Source organism: Rhinopithecus bieti, unplaced genomic scaffold (assembly GCF_001698545.2).
Source record: "Rhinopithecus bieti isolate Rb0 unplaced genomic scaffold, ASM169854v2 scaffold_2572, whole genome shotgun sequence".
Taxonomy (NCBI): domain Eukaryota; kingdom Metazoa; phylum Chordata; class Mammalia; order Primates; family Cercopithecidae; genus Rhinopithecus; species Rhinopithecus bieti.
In genome coordinates this window covers 1996029-2005442 of record NW_016804595.1, presented here as the reverse complement: position 1 = coordinate 2005442, position 9414 = coordinate 1996029, and positions in this window count along the sequence as shown.

Sequence of the window (9414 nt, the reverse complement as noted above, 5' to 3'; positions counted from 1 at the left end):
AGAAGGAGGAGGAGAAGAGGAGTCATATTTTTATCCCCAAAAGTATCATTATGGAAATGTTCAACCATACTGTTTGGCTTCATCACAAAACACTAAAAGCAGTATATAGTTTTCTAATGAAAATGACATGTCTGTCATAAACCCCAATTCTCAAATTTAGGCGTTTTTATCTTCTTTCCATCTGCTCTAAAATACAGAGGGTAATTTTAAGACAGAAAAGCACAACTGTAGAATCATCAGTGGTCACATGGAACCAGTCTTAGAGATAACATTTTCATGTAAAACAGAGACCAATTACTCTGTGGACGCAAACAAATTCTATCTGGAAAAAAGCCACCAATGAAAGGAAAACAAATACAAAACTCTTTTAGCATTTTAACTAAATTGCATGGAAACAAAGATAACCAAACTTTAAGCAGCAAAAGTGCTAGCTTACAGAAAATGAGTTTGAACGCAGACATGTGCCAAAACCATGTCGATCTGCAATTTATTATGCCTGATATTAAACACTATTCTCACATTTTACACATCTACCATATAAAATAACCATTTCAAACTGTTTAATACTGGGGACTAGTCTTTATCTTTTAGAGTCATATGCTGAAATATTTACAGATAAAATAAAAATGATATGATTCCAGATTGGAAAAAGCAGAGAGTGGCTAGAGGAGCAGGTGAAACAAGGGAAACCATGAGTTGAGAATTGTTGAAGCTGGGAGATGGGCACATAGGGCTTTGCTCTAGGATGCTCTTTGTTTTTTATTTATACTACTCTACTTACTTATGCATGTTCCTGACATGTCACATAATGAAAAAAAAATTTTTAAGCTAAGAGTTTGTAAAGTACATACTATATTTGAATTAATATGAAATTTGGGTATTAATTTGTACACTAGATAGAATAATCTATACAACAGTTTAAAATTCAGAGTATTAACAGAACATAAAGACTCCACTAAACAATACACAGTTTATAATCTGCCTCATTTAGTTCAGTGAAAGCCGGAGACTACTGAGTCAAAGTCACAGGTTCAATTTTGTTAAGAAGTAGTTTGCTTTCTTCTGGCTCTCAGATTTATAATTCTAATCTCAGCCAGGTATTCCAAAAATGCATTTTAGCCCCTAAAACAAAGAATAATATTTAATGTTGAATGAGGACAGCAATTGCCAAAAAAAAAACCAAAACCACATCATTATATGTGACAGTATAATCAAAAGATGATCAATTCAACAGGAATTGCAGGGTATGGTTCCAATAAGCTTCAAAACCAACAGGCCTTAGAGCTTCACTGATGTGTTCCATTCTCCTTCAAGGCTTCTAACTCAAGGCCCATATTTCACATGTTAATGTTGGTTCTCATGATCATTCTATAACACTAAATTGTGAAGTTCCACATTTTGCTTCTAATAAACACAAATGGCCCTTGTACGGCAAGATCCAACTTATCATGGAAATGCTTCTTGATTATTTACCAAACGTGTGTGCAAAAAACTGTTTCCAGAGCACACTATTTAAAGTACATATATATAAATGTTCTGAATTCAATATAACTAGCTACCCAAAATTATAGTAGTATTTACTTATATTTTACAACCTGCTTTATAAATATCACAAAAGCAACTACATCAGGAAAGTAGTGCTCCTTGACTTCATTAAGAATTACATGAATTTCTACATATGGAAATTTGCTTTATATGTATATATATATAAAATATATAACAAAAGAAAATAAAATGATTGATCTTTTATTTACCTATATTATTCTCTTAGATGCACACATTCTATTTAGTATTTTCCTTTCAAAATGGCCCTAGAATGGCACTTTTTACTTTCTCTTACTCAAGATAGCTTACTGAAGTGAAACGGAGATGGATGGAGCGTGGGGAGAGATATCAATGGATTCCATTTTAAGGGAGCACTTTTATTCTTGGTAGAGAGTATGCTCTCTCCAAAGTGATAACTTATGATAATTTTATCTGGCACTTGTATCTTTTTAATTAAACATAATTGCTGTGTATTTAATCAAAAGGGAAGTCCACTGGGCCAACATTTTTAAATTACTTCCCCTTTCTGTAAGAAACAAAAACTAAACCTGTTTATCAAGGGAAATAGATAAACAGCTTCCAAGGTCAACAAGCCACAGTGTTGTATGGAAAACAAAGAACTAGAAAGAAAAAGGAAGCTAAAACACAGTGAAGTTAGCCCAGCTCTGTGGTGCTGCCAGTCATGTGCCATGTCATGAATCCCCTATCCTCACTTGGAAAAGGAGGGACCATGGTTCAGGAGGTGACCCAGGATTACAGCACAAGTCCATTTGACTCCAAAATTTCTCTTTACATTGCACTTACCTGAGAAATGGAATATACATAGTCACTTGGCTGCAGCTTTAAACACATTCATGAATAGGTTTTTGCTTCTTCATAAAAACACTCCGCTCTAGGCAAACACACACAATCCAAGGCTTACTGATCCTACACAATTCTTAAGACAAGCGGTCACAGTGTAATTCCTATTCTTAACTAATTTACATGCATGCAGAAAATAAACATTTACAAAGGATGATAAGGTAGATGTGTAATTATTGTACCCCCCACAAAAAAAAATCATGAGCTAGTTATACTGACAAAGAACTATTAAGAATCCAGCACCCCTTCCCTTCTCCCATGTAATTATAGTTATTTAAATTTGACTTTCTCCAGAAGTGAGCAGAAAGAGCTGCCTAGCACTCAGAAGCAATAATCACAAAATCCATCAGTGGCAGGAAACTATGAAGATGTTCACTCAATGTTTATCCAATGCTATTTGTTCCAAATAGAATTACAGTAAGACTGTGACAGGCACTGTAGGCCTGCTCACTCAACACCTATTGTCAACCACCTGTCTCCCTTGCCTGCCTCTACTTTTAAGGTTGACAAAGCTAAATATTCACTTTCCCTTCCTTTTCATAAGGCAGGAACGGGGCGTGGACAGGGGATAGACAAAAGGACATGTACCAACTCTCTGGCCAATATGACTTAAATAGAAGTCAGCTGATGGAAATCCTGGGCAGCTTTTCCTTTTCCTGATAAGAGAGACAGATGAAGCTGACACTATCCCCCACCCCTTACTGCACACACACTCCATCACCCTTCTCCCAGAGCTAGGGCAGCCACCTTGCAAGTAGAAGGAGACAAGCCTGAGAATCAAAGTCAATGTATGCAAATATGGCAGAGCAAAAAGTCAAAGAGCCTGGGTCACTGAACAGCAGAACCAGCACTAGCAACTGCCTACCTCCAGCTTCTAATTATACAAAAACATTAAATCCCTATTTGTTTAAACCACTCTAAGTCAAGCTTTCTGTTGCTTGAAGCTATTTCTCTAACAGATTTAAATAAACACTGTGGTAAGTAGCCACTTAAAGCCCAGCTAACCTAGAGCATTTAAGCAGCTAACTTTCTTTGGGTTTAAACTTGCATGCTGAGATGAAAAACACACTGGACTCTAGACCAGGCATTCACTGTGACTTGCTTTTGACCTTAGCCAAATCATTTCACCTCTCTGAGCCTCAGCCTTCTCACATTTGTAAAGTCACGTTTGTAATGATGCCTGTGCTGCCTATCTCACATGACTATTCTGAGGGTCAAATGAAGGACCTCGCTTTGAATAAGCCCTAACGTGCTATAGGAATGTAAAAGTTGTATACTCCTTATATGTATTATGTTCCCTGTACAAATATTTCGTTGCCACCTATCTCACTCCCAAATCTGACAACAAACATATTATGGCACTGAGTTGACTCAAGAACACTAGACACGATACTGGTTTTTAAGTTATTCTTCCCTAAAGGATATTTATGCTTTCTAGCCAACACACAGAATCTATTTTGAAGCAAAAAGGGTTCAAATCTAAAAAGAGACAGTATATGTGTAGTGAAGGCAAACAAAAGCGGTACTTTAAAGTTACAGATATTCTAAATTCTACTTTATAATTCATCTGTTGGTTATATCTGATTAAGAAATTTGATTAAGGAACAACTATACCAAGAAATAAGCAATGGTGGCTTTGTAACTCAACAATTAACTAATTTCAAACCTCTTATTCTGTGAAAGTTCCTCCTACTCAATAACGCTTTTCAGGTTTTTTTTGTTTGTTTTTTGTTTTGTTTTGAGATGGTCTGTTGCCCAGGCTGGAATGCAGTGGTGCAGTCTCGGCTCACTCCAACCTTCCCCTCCTGGGTTCAAGCGATTCTCCTGCCTCAGCCTCCTGAGTAGCCGGGACTACAGGCACGTGCCACCACATACCCAGCTAATTTTTGTATTTTTAGTAGAGACGCGGTTTCACCATGTTGGTCAGGCTGGTCTCGAACTCCTGACCTCGTGATCCACCCACCTCAGCCTCCCAAAGTGCTGGGATTACAGGCGTGAGCCACTGCACCCACCCGCATTTTTCAGTTTTATGAAAACACTTAAGACTTAACTAGAAAATTGGCTCTGAGTTACATATATATTGGTTGGCTCTGCATTGAAGCTTTCACATAGTAAATCGTGAGTAAACAGGATGTTATTTGCACAGAGAAAGGGGTCAACGGAAGTAGAACTTTGTTAGGGATATTACCATAACAGATCTCAAAGCGAGCTCCCTGAAGTCTTAAGATCATAAAGCACACTCACATGTAAAGAATAAAGTGGAAATTCTCATTTAATCAAAAGCCTTCCTTTGGCACATCTACTCCTGTGTAGTGCACAGATCAGAGCCATTAACATCACCTAGGAGCTTGTTAGAAAGGCAGAATCTCAGATCCTAACCCTGACCTATCAAGTAGGAATATATATTTTTCACAAGATTCCAGGTAGTTCATAAGCACATTCAAGTTTGAGAAGCACTGAACACTGCCCATCCAGCACTTAGTTTGATTTATTGTTGATAAAAATAACCAGCAAACCAAAAATTTATTACCTCTGCACAAGAAGCTGGGAAAACATTCCCATAATACTCTCCCTGTCAGATTAGCTTATCTCAAACACAGTTCTAATCATGACATTCAAAACCTTCAATGACTTCACCTATCAAAAAAAAAAAAAAATCTAAAGCCTTCAGTATAACAGTCAAGCTCCTCCACCATCTGGCAGTAATCCCCTTTCCAATTCCACCTTAGCCCCTTCACATGCCCAATGCCTATTTCTCAGTCAAGAGCAGATCACCTGCAACAACAGGACCACCTGAGGCCCCACCCTTGACCTTCTGAATCATGCTCTCTGGGAGACAGAACTGTGATGGCGCAATCTTAATCACTCTCCCAGGTGATTCTTGGGAAACAACTGCTTATGCTTTAAGACTGTCTCATCATTGGTCAAATTTCTCAGTGTAACCACACAGAACGGGTCACTCCATCCTTAGTGTCAATATCGGCCTATATGTGGCTCTGTTGTTGTCTACCTTATGCAGTGTTGCAATTACATGTTTCTATGCCTGTTTCCTCTTTGAGTGCCTAAATGTAGGAGATGCATACTATGTATCTCTGTATCTCCAACATCTAGCACATCCTTGACAGAGTAGGTGTTCAATATTTTCTGGTTTACTGCAGCATTACATATACTAAGTTAAAAAATAAATTGAAGCAACCTAAAACTCTATCATTTGGAATCTACCTAAGTTAATTACAGTACAACCATCCAGTGGAATATGCATTCATTAAAAATGACACTGGTTATTTATTGATTGGAAGGATACCCAGGATATACAGAGAGAGAGAGAGCAAAAAAATAAAAAAGCAAATTGCAACATAGGTCTATAATGATCCTGGAGAATATACACCAAAATGTTAACAGTGGTTGTCTCCGGGTGGTAGGTTTATGAATAACATTTATTCTCTTCTTTATTTCTTAATTTGAATTTTGTATAATAAACATGTACATCATTTTTACATTTTAAAGCTTCCCATTTTAAATGCTTAGGGAATAAATGCTGTTACAGTAAATGATGGCTTCACTTATTCTCCTTGCAAAGACTGGGATTTCCGAAGGTTGGCAGTGATCCAAAGGTTGGTGTTGTTGCTAAGAGGGAGAAAAAGAAAGTAGGAAATGGGTTGTCCTTAGCAACTGGCTCTCACAACTGTTCCTTCTATTGTCTGGGATTCAGAAAAAATATTTAAATAGCCTTAAATATCTTCTCTCATAACACTTTTCTAATAAGAACTGTGGCTTCCAGTGGAAATGATATAGCTCAATTTTGACAATACCAATTAGTTTCAGCATAAAGACACTATCTGTTGTCAATTTTTTCAGTTGTGAAAATCAGTTTCCAACCTCATTTCACCTTCCCTGTTGACTCTTCTCTCACCTTTCAGAATGTTCACTGTCCAAGATGAATTTGTTAAATACTGTTTTATTCTATTTAGCATGATACCAAAGCTGTGTATGCAAGCTGATGTCAATGACCTTCTCTTACTATCACCAAATGGGGGCATTACTTCTGCTATGAGAAGGATGAATGGGGAGGTGGAGGGATATCTCCAGTCTTTTTTCTTATACTATACCAGAAACCTACAAGCAACTTTCATTTCAATTAATATTTTACATGAACTCAAGATACTTTAAAGAAAAATAAATTAAAATTAAAATCACACCAACCACAGAAAGAACACATCAATTTATTGGTATTTATTTTCCTAATTTTAACATTTAGCCTAAAACACAAACAAAACTAAGATTTGCAAGGAAAAAAACAGAAATAAATTTGCTAGTCATGCTAGGATTTCATAGTTTGGATCAACTTTGCATGCTTTAAATATATATTATGCTTGAATATCAACAGAAAAATGTGTGTTGGTATAGCTTAAAAACTTGAACATATTTGCTTCTTGGGTTCTTCTAAAATGTCCTTACTCTATGAAAACCTGAAGTAAATAGGAAAAAAAAGTTTAAAATGTTTGATAGAATATTAAAACTCAATGTAAGCAGAAGTATAGGAAGAGTTTTCAAAGCTTGTTTTTTTGGTTAAAGCAGCTTGAAATCATATCTCCAAAAGAGCAAAATTTGAGTATAACTTATTACCTTCTAGGCTCAAAAACCATGGCTGTTCATTTAACAAGTTTAAGGGGTATAGCTAGTGTCATAAACCCCAAAAATGTAGCAGAAATGCAACCTATGCATCCAAATGACATAGGACAGTGAAAGGGGCCCTACACTGGGAGACAGGAGACAGAAGATTTCTTTCCTTTTGTTCTGCAATGGCCACATGACTCACTAGTCACTAGGCTTCTCGGAATTTCTCACTTCCTCATCTGTAAAAACAAGCCAGGGGCTAGATGATGTCTAGGTTGTTTCCAGATTAAACATTTTTAAAGCTCTAATTCTATACATGCTCTTTACACATATACAAAACTGAAAACATCCTATTTTTATAATCTAAAAAAACTGAAAATAAAAGAACTGCATTTTAGCAAATTTTTCCACTGACATTTTGAAAAGGAAATAAGATATAGCCTTACCATTTCAATATAATTAATTTACTTTTCAATACTAGTGTCATATCATCCTTTATTACTCATTAGCATTTAATAATTGTATCTTTTATTTCTAGTTCCAATATTAGAAAGAAATTTGTCTTCCTTAATTATGGAATCAGCAGGAATCATGAGTTATGCTAACAGCAGAAAAACATCTGAGATATAAAATTAGTTTTGTCTTTCAAAAAATAATTCAAGACAGAAATTTATATTTCCTAAACTATTGTATTCCAATATGCAAGATAGTTCAGTTATCAAATCAGTAATAAAAACTAATATTCACTTAGTCTTATTTATAGAGCACTTTAACATGCATGATGTCACTAAATCTTTGACTCTATGAGGAAGTATTGTAATTATCCCCACTCTAAAGTTGAGGAAACTGAGGTCTCCTGACATTAAGTGATTGTCCAAGATCATAAAGCTAGAAAGTCCCAGCTCCATGACTCAACCTCTGACCTTTTCTTTCAATTTCTTGCTCTCTCTCCATGCTGTTCTGCCAGTTCATAAGCCCTTAATGTTTCTAATTAAGCTCACTTTCACCTAATTTAATGTAGACGGTTGCTCATAAACACCAATAAACAAACAATTAACTGGGAACAAATATTTGAAATACATATGGCAGAAAGGGTTAATTACCTATCTTTAACATATGAGGAATCTTTACAAATTTAAAATAAAAGAAAGAAAAGACCAACAACTCAATGAAGTTAGGTGAGAAATACAACCAGTTTATAAAAAAAAAAAAATTATTGCTAATAGCTTTGAAACACTTGGGGAAAAAATGCTCAATCTCAATTAAATAACTGCTAGTAAAATAAGATATTTTCCCTTTTTTTTTGAGACAGTGTCTCACTGTCACCCAGGCTGGAGTCGAGTGGCACAATCACAGCTCACTGCAGTTTCAACCTTCCAGGCTCAAACAATCCCCCTACTTCAGCCTCCCAAGTACCTAGGACCAGAGCCACACACCACCACACTTAGTTTTTGGTAGAGACAGGGTGTCACTTGTTGCCCAGGCTGGTCGCGAACTCCTGGGCTCAAGTGATCCTCAGCCTCCCAAAGTGCTGGGATTACAGGCGTGAGCAACTGAACCAGGCCTTTTCCCTATCTTATTAACAAAACTTTTTAAATTGTTCACGTGCTTGTACATAGAGTGTGAAATAATAGACACTGGAGACTTGGAACGGTGGGAGGGAATGAGGGATGAGAAATTATTTAATGGGTACAATGTACATTATTTGGGTGATGGCTACACTAAAAGCCCAGATTTCACCACTACCAATATATCCATGTAACATAACTGTGCTTGTACCTCTTAAATTTATACAAATCAACAATATTTTTAAATAAAATTAAAATTTTTCATATACTGAATTGACCATGGTGTAGGAAAAAGTCACTCTCATATACCATCAGTGGGGAATGCATGTGTTAAAAATTTTTGGAGGGCAATTTTACAGTATTTAGGAGACCTAAACACAGCCTTAAACACAGCAATTGCTCTCCTTGGAGATGTGTTATTTGGAATGTGTTATTTATTTTATTTATGTGGGCAAAGAAAAAAAATGATCATCATGTAAAAGATGTTCCTAAGAGAATCAGCTATTACAGCAAAATACTGAAGACAACTCAAATGTCCCCCCACCTTCAGAATTAACTGAATTTTGGGTACTTCATACAATAAAACACTACATTCCAATGTAAAACAGTATACTTTTTTTAAAAAGCAGAATATATTGTAGTTTACTCCTCATTTGCCTATGAAAAATATACATGGAGATCACACCCAAAGATCTGAGATAGTATGTGCTTAATAAAATATGTCTGGAAAGATATGCAAGAAATTCCCCTTTAGAGACTGGAACTAAGGATGCAGGACTGGAACTAAGGATACAGGACTCTGGGGAATTACATTTAAGTTATT